Below are 19,669 nucleotides of genomic sequence, written 5' to 3'. Positions count from 1 at the left end.
GATAACCACACATTCCATCATACTTTTTCTTTAATTCTTCCACCTCAACCCTGTCATCCTTTTTAACAAATTTTTCTGACACTATCTCTTTCTCACTTTTGTACAGATCTTCAATTTGATCAATAGTGTATCTTTCTAAAGCAGCTTCAGGATACCCTCTAACCTTCAAAAAGGTTTTTATAGTGCTCAGTGTTTTTCTTTCTTTTCACAACCTTCTTTAGGACTTCCTCTGCATTTATTTCAATTATGCCCCTTTGAATATAAGTCATTTCAGCTTGAGGGGTCTCAGCATTAGAGCTTGTGTCAACTTTCTCACCTCCTTGATCAGGGTGATCATCACCCTTTCCATCAGACTCCTCAGAGTCATCCTCCCCATCATCTGATAGATCATTCATGGCATCTATCTTTGGTTCATCAGAGGCAGGATGCTCTGGTTCAGCAATATCAATATCATGAACCTCAACCTCAGGGACATCAACATCAGGAACCCCTGGTAATTTTTCTCCTGGTTTCAGTGTTTTCAAGGGGATTGCCCTGATTGGTTCATTATCAGTCTGTTCAGTAGATTTCCTTCTTCTTTGATAAGTCTTTTCAAATCTTCTTTCTCCCCATTTACTAGCAGGGTTCTTTTTCATGTCTTCTTTTACTTGATCAACCCATTTCTTAGCAGCTTCAGAAGCAATTGACTCCCCAATCTCTTCAGGTATAATCATGTCAGTGTGAAGATTGGTTGATTGTTCAACGGTCTGCTCTTGTTGCTCTTGAAACTTGTTAACCACCTTTCTCAAAGAGTCATCAACCTCTTGAGTTATGTTCATATTCACCAGTATTTCAATAACCACTTGATCTGCCACATCTTGAAATATTTCTTTTGCTACATTGGCTTCATTGACCAATAGGTCCTGCTGTGCCAACTCTTCTTCAGTCAAGGAATGGGCAATTGCTTCCCTTTCCATTGACTCTTTAATCAGTCTTTCTCTCTCAGCAAGAGCAGCAGCAGTAGCAGCAGTGTCAACAAAGGATACATCTTTCTCAACATATACAGCAGGCTCATCCTCTGTTGCTATCATTTTACCCTTTTCTTTCCTTCTCATCACCTGTTCTTCATCCTCTTGTTCAACACTATCAAACTCATCAATCTCTTTGAATAAGTCTTCCAATTCAGAGTCATGCTCTACCCTCTTGGAACTAGCTTCTTGATCATCAATTGGCTCAGTGTGTTCTAGTTCCTAAGTAGCAGCATTCACATTCACATTCTCCACAGTCAGTTCTTCATCAATAATCTCAGTCAACTCTTCTGTCAGCACATTCTCAACATCATCATTCACATTCATTACAGATTCATCACTTTTGTAACACCCCGTAACCGCAGCGGAAACGTAAACGGGATGCAACAGACACCTCTGATATCAACCACATTGTTTATAAAGAAAACTGAATACATTAATATACTTCAAATTACATTATCTCGTATTTCATTACCGTCTAGGTGATACACACATCATACAATACGATACATAATTCTATTTATTATAATGTATCCTAACATCCCGCACGCAAATCTTACACACATCAAGCACTTAGCACGTAAGCATTCACTTCATCTTAATTGTACCTGAAAAGCATGTGAGAAAACGGGTCAACTACGAATAGTTGGTGAGTTTCACAATTTGAGTAAACCATGATAAATCCATATCATAATATAATATTATCGATGTAATTATGCTGAGCCCACAAGTGAAACCTCTGACTATCCACACACAACCCCGTGGCATACTCCGCCCACGGACCTGCCCCAAACCGCTATGCCTAACATTACATAGCAAAATATATAGAACAACAAAATAGACCTGGGCAACTGGCTGGGAAACATCAGCAAATCCATGACGGACCAGTTGGGTTTTTCAGACCAATAGTACTATCCACACTCTACCGGCTTTCAGTTAATCACTCGTGTTCCGGGGCCTTATAATGTTAGCAACTCAGACAATTACCATCTTAGTACATTTCCGTACGATTCCCGTACAATAAAATATATATAAATACACGCAAATCCATGCTTCAGTATGTAAAACATTTCAGTAGTAACATGCTTCCGCCCCGGGAAAGTATTTAAAAATAATTCAGAAAAAGGGGCTCGTGAAACTCACCTTAGCACATGCAAGCAGGTAACAACAGTCATTATCTAGTTAACACGTCCAATCTGTAATATGATCCCTACGATCGTTACTATACAATCACTATTAATATAGCTTTAACCGTGTTAACCGGTACATCTGGGGACACTGTTAACCCAGTACTGTACCCATTCTGGGGGCAATGTTAACCCAGAAACACTTCTCCGGACTCAGATTGTGATATCGTTTAGAGTTCAATAGTCAAAATTACTATTAGTTCGTTTTCCCCGTTTTGCGTGCCAAGCACGGTTATCCGTTTTACGTTTCAAAATGAGTTTGATCACACACGACCCGAAAATAGTTGTTGACTGATATTTTAATTAAAGTTGTGAAATTAGAGCTCGGTTTAGACGCCCCGATTGGTCGCGGGACCCGTTTCCGTCTTTAGTGCACCGGAAACTGTTAAATCGGATAAAATTATTCAAATCATCCGAATTATTTTCGGATGATTTACATTTACTTGTTCAACTCAGTTATATGAAAATAGTTCATTTTTAGGGTTTTTATACACCAGTCAGCTCGTTTAGGTGAACTTTACCGGTTTACGCGTTTTAAACCTTAAAAGTTTGTTTTTGCACAAATAATTATTCGTTTAATCTCGGATCTTGAAACTTTGCACAAATCACTTTTTGACAGTGGGGAATTTTATAAAAACATTTCCAGAATTAATTTTTATATTTAAAATTTATTTATCTATTTTTTAAACACCATTTAAACACTAAATATGTCGTAAATACCAAACGACCTTAGAAAAATCCCAATTTTTTCCTGGATGTCCCCTGCCATCCACATAGTCCCCTGTAATTTTTTTCAGAACCAAAATCTCTTTTTACATGCCATTTTTACTAAAACCGAGCTAGAAAACCCTAGAACTCGTTTAACCGAAAAGCCTACTTAGACTTCTCCAACTGACCTAAAATTTTGTGTGTGACTTATACATGTTATAAAAAGCTTATCTGCAATTTTCCAGAACTTTTCATGTTATTTAACTATTTTTCACCATTTTTAGCCAAAACCGAGCATTAAATTCACCAAATATTCATCCTTTGTCCAAAAATTACCAAAATTTCACAGAACTCATATTTTCATATATCTAACACCTCTGTATAATTTCATGACCTAACTCTAAACCGTTCACAATCTGTCCAAAAACTCATAACCGAACATAAACCGAATACACCTTTTGTTTTCCGCCACTACAAGCTACAAACTCGTTTTTCCGCCTTATCTACCACTAAATACAGAACCTACAACCAACATACCACAATACCAAGCAAGTTACACTCACGATCAAGCCTCTTACACTATAGTTTCGGTTATTGTTTCAAAACTAAAGTTTAAACCGTAAAAATTCGTTTTTGGTTCGTTTAACTCCTTTCTTAGACCAAGATCCCTTGTATAACCCGTATACATCACTTGATCATGCAAGAATCGGTTTTCATCTTCGAAACCTCATTTTCTTGCAAATAAACTCAAGAAACGAAGATGAACACGTAAATAACTCGGTTTTTACCTCGGTTTTCTTGCTAAAAACTCGTGTTTAGATGATCTTGTGGAGAGAATTGAAGATTGTTGAATGTGTTAGTGTAAAAAAAGAAATAATGGAATGGGGTTACCCCCTTATTCCGATCGGTCTCATGGAGGGGTGGGGTGGGACCCACCTTTTCATTCTTAGCCACATGTTTGGATTCTCGAAATCCGGATAATGTTTTGGATAATCTGGTTCAGTTCGTTTTTCGGTTAAATGTTTAATTTGGCTTAAAACGAGGCTAAAACGGTCGTTTTCGGCTTAAAAAATGAAATTTATATAAAACCGATTTAAAAACTTTAAAAACTTAAACCACGACATTTATTAACTTAAAACATCAAATTATTAATAATTGCGCATCTTTTTCGGCTTGATCGATCGTCTCTTGCTCGGTTTGGTATTAAAGGTTTCGTTTAACGTACCGACGTACCATTAAATCGAAAATTCTTTTCTGTGCTTTAATTCACTTATCCCGAAGCTTTAATACTTCGTAAACATCACTAAATATCATAGATATATAATTGAACCCTCGATTCGTTCGGGTTTCAATAACTATCGATCGATTAATCGCATGTTCCATACGATAAGTTATATATTCACGTACAATCAATACAGTGAACCATGTATTCTCGTATAATTACTATGGTAATTCATGTACCCGACATTAAATATAACGTAACTATTGTCTACCGGTTAGGGTATACCTGGTTTAGTCGGAATCGTTACATTCTCCCCCCGTTAAGAAAATTTCGTCCTCGAAATTTTACACGCCCACTATCCCCTCCCGAGAGACAGGTGTGGGTTTTTCCTTCAGAATTCACCCTCGCGTTACCTGGTATAATCTGGTCCTCGCTGTGAATTCCACTTAATCTTAATCAATAAAGCTTGGTGTGTCCAAACTGTTTAGTTTTCCCGTCTACTATCTCTACGGAATTATTTATGATATCAAGCATGTCTTCTATGAGTACTTCCATTACTAGTACTCTCGTTGCCTCATCGCTTAGGTACTTTTCAATCCGTATACATGGCAAAGCATCATGCATAGTACTTAGCCCCTGAAGTACTTTAATCGATAAACTATATGACCAAACATGGAGATAGTCTCACGAGGTCCAATATATTAAGGAGCAATTTTCGGTTTTGCCAAACCTCATATCACCTCTCTAAGGTGATGCCTTAAAAATGCCTTGTCACCTTTTTTCAGTGACAATGGTTTCCTATGAATGTTGGCATGAATCCTTTGCCAATCTCGCGCTGCTTTCAACTTATCTTAAATATTATAGGTCCGATTGGTTGTTTCTCGAATCAATTCAAATCTTATGGCTTGATTGACGCCCATTTTCAATTTAACAAATTGGTGATAATTACTTCACCCATAGAAGCTTCAAGCTCTCGATGCTTCCTTCCCCGCCTTCCAATAATGGAAGTAGGATGACTATTTCGATCTGAGATAATTGAAAATGCTACTCCACGACGAGATACCATTTCACCATCATGAATTTGGGCGAGAATTCATTGTGGTAATCGTCATGGATTGGGATGAAATGCGAGGATTGGTTAATCGATCCGCGATTACCCAATTTACATCATGCCTTTGATATATCTTGGGAATTTGCGTCCCGAAATCCATTGTAATTTATTCTCACTATCATTGGCGAATTTTCTGTCGTTGTGGCGTTCCCTAGGGTTTTCGGTGTGCAGCCTTATCTCTTGCATAAGTCGTACACTTACCGACATACGTTGCTATATCCTTTTTCATACCCGGCCACCAGTAGAACTCCTTCACATCCTTGTACATCTTATCCGATCCCGGATGTATGGAATATTTCGATCTATGCGCTTCGTCCATGATTAATTCACGAAGGTCATGGAGGGTCGGGATCCAAACCCGATTTTTGAAATAGAGAATTTCGTCCACGCGCTGTTCGAAATTCTTCTCATTGCCGTAAAGTCCCTTGTTTTCCAATTGTTCCTCTTTCAACGCCTCACGTTGAGCGACTCGAATCAGGTCTGAAAGGTTCGACTGGACTATCATCCCTAGCGCTCGCATTCACAATGGCTTAACCCGATCTTTCCTACTCAAGGCATCGGCTACGACATTAGCCTTGCCGGGGTGATAACGGATGTCACAGTCATAATCGCTTAACAACTCGACCCATCTTCGTTGAATATGAGACTGTGGTCTCTTATCATCTATAAAATTTGTACATTTGCGTCGTACAAAGGATTATAAGTTGGGTAATGTTAAAAAATTCTTCAATAAACCACTGATAGTCTCCGGCTAGTCCTAAAAATTGGCGCATTTCCTTTGGCTCCTTGGGTGACTGCCAATTTTAATGGTTTCTACCTTACTCGGATCAACGTGTATTCCTTGATGGTTTACAACGTGACCGAGGAATTGCACTTCTTGTAACCAGAAGTTACACTTGGAGAATTTTGCATACAACTTCTCCTGATTCAGAAGCCCTAAAATTATTCTCAAGTGTCGCTCGTGCTCTTCTTTACTTTTCGAGTAGATCAAAATATCGTCAATAAACACGATGACGAATTTGTCGAGGTAGGGTTTACAGACTCGATTCATGAGGTCCATGAACACTGCCGGCGCATTTGTTAGCCCGAAGGGCATAACTAAGAACTCGTAATGGCCGTAGCGAGTCCGACACGCTGTTGTTGCAACGTCCTCCTCTTGGATTTTTCATTTGGTGATAACTATATCTAAGATCAATTTTCTAAAAAATAAATCGCTCCTTGCAGTTGGTTAAACAGATCATTTACTTCGAAGAAGTGAATACCTATTCTTGATCGTCACTTTATTTAATTCTCCCTAATCAATACATATCCTAACACTTCCGTCCTTCATTTTACAAATAACACTGGTGCACCCCATGGTGACTAACTAGGTCGTATAAAACCTTTATCCAATAATTCTTGCATTTCAGTTGGTGCAAGTCGGTAAGATGCTTTAGCAACAGGGCCAGCTTGAGGTATTAAATCGATTCTGAATTCGACCTGTCGGGTTGGCGGTAATCCAGGAAGTTCTTCTGGGAAAACTTCTGGATATTTACGTATCACCGAAACATCTTCTATATGTTTTCTTTTAAATCTGTGGCAATCACCTTTGTTAAATACACCACGTCTTCTTGACGTAATTATTATAACATCTCAAGACGAGATTAGAGTGGTAACATAATACCGTACACTTTTCTCTGTATCTAATCGCTTCATCGTCCGAAATAGAGCTTCTAATCATCTTCTTTTCATATTTGATTTCAGCTTTATGTTGAGTCAGCCAATCCATGTTAACTATTACGTCAAAACTTCTTAACTTTACTGGTCGTAGGTCAATAAGGAAAGGTTAATCGTGCAGAATAATAGGACAATTCCGAACAATTTAGTTAACCATTAGGGGTTTACCGTTAGCGATTCTACAGTATAGGGTTCTATAGTTTCACTAATCGGTATCTTTCCAAATGATAGGAGGTTAACAGGAACTAACTTTTATCGACGACCGTAAAAATATCACTGAAGCCTATTGATTTAAAACTACAACATACTTAATAACACCTTTGGATCATGACGTGCTTTATTCGAATTACTCACAAAAGCACGGCTCCTTGCTTGATCAAAGGTTGATGCTTGTCATGAGGTTAGTCTTCCAACGACAACTTGGTTCAACTTTGGGCAATTTCTCTTGAAATGTGCTGTACTGCCACATTCATAGCAAGTACAACTGTTTGGCATATTTTGATTCTTTGGATGGATTGTTATTGAAGCTGTTGGGTTCGGAGTGGTTGTACACGAATGGGTTGGGGTTGCCGGTTCACACGGCTTCAATTGGTTCTACAATTGGGGCATTACGTCCATCTTTACCACACCTATGGCCTACTATCACACGACATTCTTCTTCCTACCGATAACCATATTTTCCACATTTAAGGAAGGACCCTTCATGCGGTTCATGTTTTCACACCAGAACTAGTCTTAGTATAATTCTGGGTTGTAGGACATACCTACTTATTCAAAAGCCCATCTTGCCCTATACCTTTATCATTTCTCTTCTTTAACACTTGACGTCTCACCTAACGTCCTTCCAGTCCGCTTCCCATAGAGTCAAATATATCAATACTGGCTTGTGACACAACCCTTCCGAAGGTTGTATATTTTACAGGATTGACTATACTCCTTATCGACGGAGTTAGTCCCCGATATAGCGCTCACTTCGCTTACTTTCAGGAGTAATTAGCCATGTTACCAGACATGACAATTCCTTCAAACGATTAGCGTGTTCTAAGTGATCAGCACACAACATTTCTATCTTCCATAGCTCAGTTTCCAATCTCTGAACTTAATTACTCGAATAAAAGTGCTCTAGCCCAAGAATTTTAAATTCCGACCATAACATCTGAGTAATAATTTTCTAACTATAATTTTGTATCATCGTGTTCCATCACGATACAACATAATCTACCAACATATCTGTAGCGTATTTCACTACACAATGTTCTAGACTCTTGCCAATATCCTTAACCATTTCGATCCTTTCTATCCACTCGCTAATCTATTCCTCCTTTTACCATCAGTAAACTATTAATAATTTCCTTAACACAACCAACAAACATAGCCTTCATACCGGATCTAATTCATTACGACTACTATTCATGTTTAGTTTTTAACTAATACTTGTAGTCATAATAGTATTCGGTGGGACATTATCACTCTTAGTAATAACACTAAGAATTGAAATATTCATATTCATGTGATTGCTCGATCTATAATTCTGCGATCACATTTGCATCAACACTAGCAGTGATCTGTGATACGACATTCGGTATCATCATCTGCTATCTTTGAGCAATCAACTGAATCATATCAATCTCCATCATTGGAGTTACTCTTTTTATGTCATTCTGCCGTACCCATCCCGTACACAGTAATCAATACTAATCTCACCGTATAACTCGTTACCAGCTCAATCATAACAGCAGGTACAAATACACACCAAATATTATCATACATATTACACATACCAGTATCTAGTATATATTTCCCACAAATATAATAACATATGGACTTAACCTGACGTCGGTTAACGTTTAAATATGTTTCATAACCCTTGTCACCAACTGACATATCGATCTTTCTCAACAAAGATTAATGTTTAATACGCTTGATTTCAATATCCTTCTGCATATCAGCATAACCGATACATGCTCACCGTGAGCACCAAACGATTACGTACCACGGAGTTATAATATCCGTGTCTATTTGTATATCCGGCATACTCGGTATACCACCTACGAACGAACAACCAACTATGCTATAATGATTCCAACACCTCTTTGTGTATGGGTAATCATTCTATTCGAGTATACATGGGTATGGGCATCTAACGGATGTAAGGATAACATAGGGAGTTGCAAGGTTCAAGGTAATCGCGCAACCCATGTTGCCTTCAAATATTATCAATTACTATTATGGGAAACTCTATCACTTGCTCAGTCAATGTCCTCAGGCGTTCTAGGTTCGCTAAAATCGGTAATTCTCGATCTGGAGGTGGTATGTCTCATAGGTTTGAGAGTGAGAAATACATATATATATTTCTATATATATTATTTTTATCTGCTCATTTATTATCAAATTTATTATTATTATTATTATTATTATTATTATTATTATTATTATTATTATTATTTTATTTTATTTTATTTATTTATTTTTACCCTAATGGAATAGGAATGGGTTCAGGTACAGATCCGTCCGTACGTGAGGGTCGGCGGTTCGGGTGAACATAGGGGGTTATTAGGATATACGGTACCGGTGTTGGTAGGGTAAGGGATTTATCAATTTTGGTTGGGAGTGACGGTTACTAGATATTTCTGGTTAATGTCAAACGGGAGATCTAACTTGGTACTATCATAACTATGGTCCGATAAGTCAGACTTATCATCAACCGATGCTCTAGAAATTTCAGCATCCTTGGTACTTTTATTATTTCATCCCCCGGTTCCTTATCCGGGTCCTATTTCTCAATACATGTACCCACAAGATATGTACATATATATATACACATTAGCACGTATAAATAATATTATATACTTTACACATATGTTGCCATTTTTACCTATTAATGTACCCAATGACTTCCCCTGAATTCCCTCGTGCGGACAAGCCTGTTATTATGTTCCGGACCATAATAACTCACTTGTCCATCCAAGTTCATCCAGATCCCGTCACTATATATTATTAGTTGATATTCAGATCCTATAATACTTGAGCTACTGGTTATATTTTAGGTATTTTTTACAGACATCCTAATTCTTTATAACCAATGGCTCTGATACCAAGTTCTCTAACACCCCGTAACCGCAGCGGAAACGTAAACGGGATGCAACAGACACCTCTGATATCAACCACATTGTTTATAAAGAAAACTGAATACATTAATATACTTCAAATTACATTATCTCGTATTTCATTACCGTCAAGTTGATACACACATCATATAATACGATACATAATTCTATTTATTATAATGTATCCTAACATCCCGCATGCAAATCTTACACACATCAAGCACTTAGCACGTAAGCATTCACTTCATCTTAATTGTACCTGAAAAGCATGTGAGAAAACGGGTCAACTACGAATAGTTGGTGAGTTTCACAATTTGAGTAAACCATGATAAATCCATATCATAATATAATATTATCGATGTAATTATGCTGAGCCCACAAGTGAAACCTCTGACTATCCACACACAACCCCGTGGCATACTCCGCCCACGGACCTGCCCCAAACCGCTATGCCTAACATTACATAGCAAAATATATAGAACAACAAAATAGACCTGTGCAACTGGCTGGGAAACATCAGCAAATCCATGCCGGACCAGTTGGGTTTGTCAGACCAATAGTACTATCCACACTCTACCGGCTTTCAGTTAATCACTCGTGTTCCGGGGCCTTAGAATGTTAGCAACTCAGACAATTACCATCTTAGTACATTTCCGTACGATTCCCGTACAATAAAATATATATAAATACACGCAAATCCATGCGTTCAGTATGTACTTAAACATTTCAGTAGTAACATGCTTCCGCCCCAGGAAAATATTTAAAAACAATTCAGAAAAAGGGGCTCGTGAAACTCACCTTAGCACATGCAAGCAGGTAACAACAGTCATTATCAGTTAACACGTCCAATCTGTAATATGATCCCTACGATCGTTACTATACAATCACTATTAATATAGCTTTAACCGTGTTAACCGGTACATTTGGGGACACTGTTTACCCAGTACTGTACCCATTCCGGGGCAATGTTGACCCAAAAACACTTCTCCGGACTCAGATTGTGATATCGTTTAGAGTTCAATAGTCAAAATTACTATTAGTTCGTTTTCCCCGTTTTGTGTGCCTAGCACGGTTATCCGTTTTACGTTTCAAAATGAGTTTGATCACACACGACCCGAAAATAGTTGTTGACTGATATTTTAATTAAAGTTGTGAAATTAGAGCTCGGTTTAGACGCCCCGATTGGTCGCGGGACCCGTTTCCGTCTTTAGTGAACCGGAAACTGTTAAATCGGATAAAATTATTCAAATCATCCGAATTATTTTCGGATGATTTATTTTTACTTGTTCAACTCAGTTATATGAAAATAGTATATTTTTAGGGTTTTTATACACCAGTCAGCTCATTTAGGTGAACTTTACCGGTTTACGCGTTTTAAACCTTAAAAGTTTGTTTTTGCACAAATAATTATCCGTTTAATCTCGGATCTTGAAACTTTGCACAAATCACTTTTTGACAGTGGGGAATTTTATAAAAACATTTCCAGAATTAATTTTTATATTTAAAATTTATTTATCTATTTTTTAAACACCATTTAAACACTAAATATGTCGTAAATACCAAACGACCTTAGAAAAATCCCAATTTTTTCCTGCATGTCCCCTGCCATCCACATAGTCCCCTGTAATTTTTTCCAGAACCAAAATCTCTTTTTACATGCCATTTTTACTAAAACCGAGCTAGAAAACCCTAGAACTCGTTTAACCGAAAAGCCTACTTAGACTTCTCCAACTGACCTAAAATTTTGTGTGTGACTTATACATGTTATAAAAAGCTTATCTGCAATTTTCCAGAATTTTCATGATATTTAACTATTTTTCACCATTTTTAGCCAAAACCGAGCATTAAATTCACCAAATATTCATCCTTTGTCCAAAAATTACCAAAATTTCACAGAACTCATATTTTCATATATCTAACACCTGTGTAAAATTTCATGACCTAAATCTAAACCGTTTACAATCTGTCCAAAAACTCATAACCGAACATAAACCGAATACACCTTTTGTTTTCCGCCACTACAAGCTACAAACTCTTTTTTCCGCCTTATCTACCACTAAATACAGAACCTACAACCAACATACCACAATACCAAGCAAGTTACACTCACGATCAAGCCTCTTACACTATAGTTTCGGTTATTGTTTCAAAACTAAAGTTTAAACCGTAAAAATTCGTTTTTGGTTCGTTTAACTCCTTTCTTAGACCAAGATCCCTTGTATAACCCGTATACATCACTTGATCATGCAAGAATCGGTTTTCATCTTCAAAACCTCATTTTCTTGCAAATAAACTCAAGAAACGAAGATGAACACGTAAATAACTCGGTTTTTACCTCGGTTTTCTTGCTAAAAACTCGGGTTTTTAGATGATCTTGTGGAGAGAATTGAAGATTGTTGAATGTGTTTGTGTAAAAAAAGAAATAATGGAATGGGGTTACCCCCTTATTCCGATCGGTCTCATGGAGGGGTGGGGTGGGACCCACCTTTTCATTCTTAGCCACATGTTTGGATTCTCGAAATCCGGATAATGTTTTGGATAATCTGGTTCAGTTTGTTTTTCGGTTAAATGTTTAATTTGGCTTAAAACGAGGCTAAAACGGTCGTTTTCGGCTTAAAAAATGAAATTTATATAAAACCGATTTAAAAACTTAAACCACGACATTTATTAACTTAAAACATCAAATTATTAATAATTGCGCATCTTTTTCGGCTTGATCGATCGTCTCTTGCTCGGTTTGGTATTAAAGGTTCCGTTTAACGTACCGACGTACCATTAAATCGAAAATTCTTTTCTGTGCTTTAATTCACTTATCCCGAAGCTTTAATACTTCGTAAACATCACTAAATATCATAGATATCGTCTATAATTGAACCCTCGATTCGTTCGGGTTTCAATAACTATCGATCGATTAATCGCATGTTCCATACGATAAGTTATATATTCACGTACAATCAATACAGTGAACCATGTATTCTCGTATAATTACTATGGTAATTCATGTACCCGACATTAAATATAACGTAACTATTGTCTACCGGTTAGGGTATACCTGGTTTAGTCGGAATCGTTACAACTTTCATCATAATTGTTCATTATTATCTTTAAAGCATCAATACTGTCAACCCTTTCAACATCACTATCATTAATATTCTCCCCCTGTTTTGGGGCAGCTGAGTTCTTCTCAAGCTCCTGCCTCAGGGTTTGAATCATCAGTTCAGCTTCAGCTAACCTTTTTAACAATATTTCATTTTCATTTGTTAGCTCTTCATTCTTTCGACTCAACTCAGCATTTTCATCCCTAACCTCCTCAACTCTCCTCTTCAGCTCATCATTCTCCAACATTAGTTCAACATTTCTTTGAAGTGTGTTTTCTTGTTGGCTTAAGGGTGGGGTTGTAGGTAATGGTTCATAAGTGGGTTGTTCATTGATGGATGGGGATTGTGTGTGTTGTGTGGAGGTTTCTGGTTGGTCTAGGTTGAAAGATTGAGGTGGTGTTTGATGTGGTGAAGTATGTGGTGGTGATTGTGGTAGTGTAGGGATAGGTTGTTCAAGTTCTTCATGTTGCTCCCCCTGTACTTGTGCCATAATCTCCATATCCAGACCATCTCCCCCATCATTTCCATCTTCATCATCATCAGAGTCTCCTCCAGCACTCTCATTATAACTCCCTTCTTCCTCCTCTGAGCTCAGCTCAGGTACATGCATAACAGCGAAATCATGGTTTAATAACCATGGCAGAATTTCCAGTGGAACACTTGCATCAAAATTGTTTGAAACAACAGGATTCTTTAATCTTTTGTAGGCATCGGGATCTTGCAGTTTGTGGGTGGTTCCAATTGTTGGTAAATCTTGTAGAGTGCTATTGAATATAATCTGCAGGAATCTCGGGTACTGTAAAAATCTTTTCCTTTCTGGTTTCTTTAGATTCCCCACCAGCCCATCAAAGATCATTTTGGAAAAATTAAACGGCAAATCAAAAATTGTACCAACAGTGGCATTTGCTAGATCAAGGCTCATTAGAGTCCAGGATCCCTTTCTCTGAGCAAATCCATGTATTATGTGATGAATCAAAAATCTGTACAACATAGGAAATAAGCCCTTCTGAAACTGTCCCTCATGGACATTTCCTTGATATCCCATAGTTTCTCTGAAAATTTTCAACAGATGCTTTGTATCGAAGCTGATATGATTGTGATAATCGTCATTTAGTCTTAAACATCCTCTGATCAACCGTTCAGTGATCTGTATTTCCTGTCTGGCCACGGTCGCCTCGATTCGTCTTTCATTACCGTCTTCAATAAGCTCTGCTGATCTCCAGAAATCCAAAGAGTGATTTCTGTAGATAATCGGGCATTTAGTGAGTGCAAAGCTAATGTTTGACCGCGCCATCCATGATATCATTAGAGCCATCGGTTCATTCTCCGGTGTCACTTGAAGTAGTGCGCACATGTTGTGCTTTGGCTCAAACACATACTTTGGCTCGTTATCTGCCATATCTGTAACACATAAACAAACATATTCAACATGTGTAATTAGTCATCACAGAGAGACACTCATAGAAAACAGTTAATTCACATAGCATAGAACATACTCAGTAACATATTTAGCAACATATTCAGCAACATATTCTACTTGTGTAACCTCTTCTAAAATATTCAAGTAGCACATAGAGGTACACAACTAAGCACACATCCTTAATCAGATCTCATCAGAGTTGATCATCCCCAGGGCTTTCAAAAGAAAGTTGAACCTGGTTCTATCAAGTGGTTTGGTGAATAGGTCAGCCAGATTATCACTTGTATCAACTCTTTGCATGTCAATCAAACCCTTTTCACTACAATCTCTGATGAAATGATGTCTGATTTCAATATGCTTAGTCTTAGAATGTTGCACAGGATTCTTAACAGTAAAATATGCAGCAGTATTATCAATCAAAATAGGGGTGTTTAGAAAGTTCAAACCATAGTCCAGCATCTGATTCTGAATCCAGAGAACTTATGCACAGCAGGCAGATGCAGCAACATATTCAGCTTCTGTAGTGGAGATTGACACTGTTGTCTGTTTCTTGCATTGCCATGGCACTAGCCTTTCACCCAAAAACTGGTATCCCCCTGATGTTGACTTTCTACTCATATTGCATCCATCATAATCACTGTCTGTATATGCAATCAGATCAAAGGATTGGTTCTTAGGATACCAAATCCCTAAGTCTGGTCTTCCCTTCAAATATCTGAATATTCTTTTCACAGCATTCATGTGGGAGACTTTTGGATTTGATTGGAACCTAGCACATACACACAGCAAACATGATATCTGGTCTTGTTGCAGTCAGATACATCAGTGATCCAATCTTGGCTCTGTATTCATGTTCATCAACTGGCTCCCCCTTTTCATCAGCTATCATCTTTTCTTTGGTGTCCATTGGAGTTGATGCAGCCTTGTAATCATGACAGTTGAACTTATTTAGAATGTCCTGCACATACTTAGCTTGGTGATTGAAGATTCCTTCATCCTTTTGTTGAACTTGTAGTCCCAGAAAGAAATTCATTTCACCCATGGAACTCATGCTGTACTTGGACTTCATCACCTCTTCAAACTCCAAACACATATTTTCATTTGTAGATCCAAAGATGATATCATCAACATAGACTTGTACAAGCAGCAAATCTGACCCTTGTCTTTTGTAGAAGAGTGTCTTGTCTATGGCTCCCCTTGTGAAGCCATTTTCAAGTAAATGAGTTGATAACTCATCATACCATGCTCTAGGAGCCTGATGTAAACCATAAAGGGCTTTGTTTAGCTTATACACCCTGTTTGGATACATGGGATCCTCAAAGCCTGGTGGTTGAGTCACATACACTTCTTCATCAATCTTTCCATTAAGGAATGCAGATTTGACATCAAGCTGGAATACTTTAATGTTCTTTGAGGCAGCATATGCAAGAAAAATCCTTATGGCTTCCAGTCTTGCAACTGGTGCAAACACTTCCTCAAAGTCTTTCCTTTCCTTTTGAATACATCCTAGTGCTACAAGTCTTGCTTTGTTCTTAATCACCAAACCCCTTTCATCCCTTTTATTTCTGAACACCCATTTGGTTCCTATTGCATATCTGTCATGTGGCTTGTCTACAAGATCCCATACATGTAAATCTCTTAACTGGGCCAATTCCTCTTGCATTGCCTCTACCCAACTATTGTCTTTTAGAGCTTGAGCAATATTCTTTGGTTCTAATTGGGATAGAAAGCAAGAGTACAGACAGATGTTAGCTATCTCAGAATGACTCCTTGTTACTCTTTCATGCAGGTCACCAATGATATTTCCAGCAGGATGATTCTTTTCAACAGTAGGAGTTTGTATTATCATATTTGTAGACAAATTTATGTCAAGATATGTTTCATTGATTTCAGGTTCTTCAATGATCAAATCAGCTTCTGCATCATGAAACTCTGGTGCTTCATCATTGGTTTGTCTTGAAGTGGATGCACCATTGTTTCCCAGATTCAAACTTTGAAACAAGTCTTGGAATCTTGCTGTTGTTGCAGCTTCTTCATCATTTGTTTTGTTGCCTGTGGCACTCCCATTATGAACATGATCATTTTGTACATCAGTACTATCTTGACTTGTCATTTCCTGATCTTGTTCAATGTCATTGATTGTGGAGCTTTTCACAAAAGTGTATTCTTTTTCTGTTCTAGCAACTTTCTTCCACAATTCTTCCAAGTCCAGTTCTTTCTTCTTATTTTCTTCAAGTACACTGGTCTTGTAGAATGTTTCATCAAAGTCTTCAGCATAAATCTTGAATGACTTTATCAATTTTTCATGATCAAACAGCCATGTTGTACCACTGACTGTGTTGAATTGATTCTCATTAAAAATAATGTCAGATGACTCTATTACACTCATGTGATCTTTCACATAAACTCTGTAAGCCTTTGAGTGAGTAGAATATCCAACAAAGAAACAGTCTAGTGACTTAGTTTGAAACTTGTTCAAATAGTCTCTAGTGTTTAGTAAGAAGCATTTGCAGCCAAAGGGCTTGAAGAACTTGATGTAAGGCTTTCTATTGTTGAAAATCTCATATGGAGTTTTATCATGCCTTTTGTTCACAAGCACTCTGTTCTGAACATAACAAGCAATGTTGATTGCTTCAGCCCAGAATGTGACAGGTAAGTTAGCATCAGCCAACATGGTTCTTGCAGCTTCTATTAGTGTTCTGTTTCTCCTTTCTGCAACACCATTTTGTTCAGGAGTTCTTGGAGCTGAAAATTGTTGAAGTATTCCTTTTATAGCACAAAATTCTTCCATAACTCCATTCTTGAACTCAGTACCATTGTCACTTCTCAGCATCTTCATTTTCTTATTCAGCTTGTTTTCAATCATTGTGACACAACCTTTAATCAACTCAGCAGTCTCATCTTTGGTACTTAGGAAATAAACCCAAGTATATCTTGAATAGTCATCAATGATCACCAAACAGTATCTTTTCTTTCCAATACTTGGTACACTCACAGGACCAAAAAGATCCATGTGAAGTAACTCAAGTGGTTGATTAATTGAGTTGATGAGCTTTGTCTTATGAGTAGACTTGTGTTGTTTTCCCTTCTGACATGAGTCACAATGATCATCTGACTTAAATTCTCTTGTAGGTAAACCAATCACATGTTCACCCTTGACCAGTCTATTCATATTCTTTAAGTTCACATGACACAACTTCCTATGCCACAATTTAGACTCATTTTCAGTGGCTTTGGACACAAAACATGCACCACCTCTTGAAATAGCATCTTTCATATTCAACTCATACAAGTTGCCATTTCTTGGTGCCATCATCATAATCATCTCAGATGGGATCACAAACTCAGGTTTTAAGATGAAACAATGAGAATCATCAAAACTGACTTTGTAACCCTTATCACACATTTGAGATATACTCAACAAATTGTATTGTAGTCCCTCAACATGAAAGACATTGTCAAAAAACACCTTCCCATTTGTCAATATCCCTTTACCCACTATCTTTCCTCCATTTTCATCACTCCCAAAGGCAACTGGACCCTCATACTTCTCTACATAATTCACAAGTGACCTCTTGTCACAAGTCATGTGCCTAGAACAACCACTATCCATATACCATATATCATTCAATGGAGTGGCCTGTTCCTGCACAAAGAGAAATTGATCAGTTTAGTGATGAGATGCAAGCTTCTTCAACTTGCAACTTATCAGTGTCAATTTTAGTGGCAGCTTGGGAAGTGAGTGTAGTAGGTTCAGGATCTTCATGAGTGATCTCCAAGTTGTCTGAATGGTCAGTTTCATACCCACACTCTCTTGGTGTCTTGACAAGTGAAGCTGAATTGTCAAGCTCAACTGAATCAGTTCTCTTTTCTTGTAAGACATAGTCCTTAGATTCTGAGAAGTCTCTTACATCAGTTACAGCTTCAACTTTAGCTCCAGTTCTAGGTTTCCATGTGAAACCCTGTGGTTCATATCCATGTTTCAACAAGAACTTTTCATCACCAGTGAGTACAGCTTGTTTCTTTCTTTGATATACAGCTTTTCTTTTTGAATTCTCACTGCCTGATGATTCTTGTGACTCATCAGACTTGACTGAATGAGTATTCTTGGTGAATTTCAATGACTGGTCTTCCCTTATCACCTGCTTTTGCTTCTGAGGTGATTTACTTCTTTTCACATTTTCAGTCATATGCATCTTCTTCTTTGTCTCACCCTTCACTTCAACTTTTATCTCTTTTCTATTCACATTTCCTTTTCCCAAATACATTGCATACTTCTCTTTGTACAAAACAAAGTCTTGACCAAACTTTGTTCCATTTGGGACATGGAATGGCTGAAACTTGAGTCTCTCATTACATGAATCAGTATGGTGTCCATACTCATCGCACTTTCTACACCACACCTTTCTTTTGAACATCTCATGTTCTTGTGGTTTCCTGAATCTTTCACTTGGTTTGGGCTCTCTTACACCAATTGTCTTTTTGTTTTTCAGATTGTCATAATCAATTGAGAATGGTACAAACTTAGTCATTCTGATGTCATTTCTTTCCACATTCCCTTTAACAAAGACAACCTTTTTTAAGTTTAGTGGTTGATCGTCTTCATTCTCTCTATATCTTGACTTCCTTCTTTCATATTCCTCAACAGTCTCTACCTCTCCCACATCAAAGTCTTCAACACTTGAAAAGATAGGATAAATAGGAGTAAAATATTCTATATCCATTTCTTTCTTATTTACCTTCTTTTTCTTGTTCTTTTCTAACTTCTCCAAAACCTTTTTGCTTGGAGGTCTGACAGCATTGTAACTCACATTCTTCTTTTCACCAATGTCAAACGAAACATGTTCTCTCTTAATTTGCTCATTCATTCTTTTCATTTTATGTGTAACTGGAGGATACATTGGAAGTTGATCAACAGATTCAGGCTTTTTATATTTTCTTTCTTTTTCAGCAGCTTGAATTTCTTTTTCAGTGATTTGATCACTCAAATCACTTAGATCATCTTGATCTAATTCATCTGAATCAAACTCATCTTCAGAGACTTGAACTCCAATTGACTTTTTCTATTTCCCTTCTTTCTTCATAACAAATTC

The sequence above is a fragment of the Bidens hawaiensis genome, unplaced genomic scaffold (genome assembly GCF_021521415.1).
Source record: "Bidens hawaiensis isolate Kalapana, Puna unplaced genomic scaffold, B.hawaiensis_p1.1 tig00022290_1, whole genome shotgun sequence".
In the NCBI taxonomy this organism is placed as follows: domain Eukaryota; kingdom Viridiplantae; phylum Streptophyta; class Magnoliopsida; order Asterales; family Asteraceae; genus Bidens; species Bidens hawaiensis.
This window is presented reverse-complemented; position numbering follows the sequence as displayed.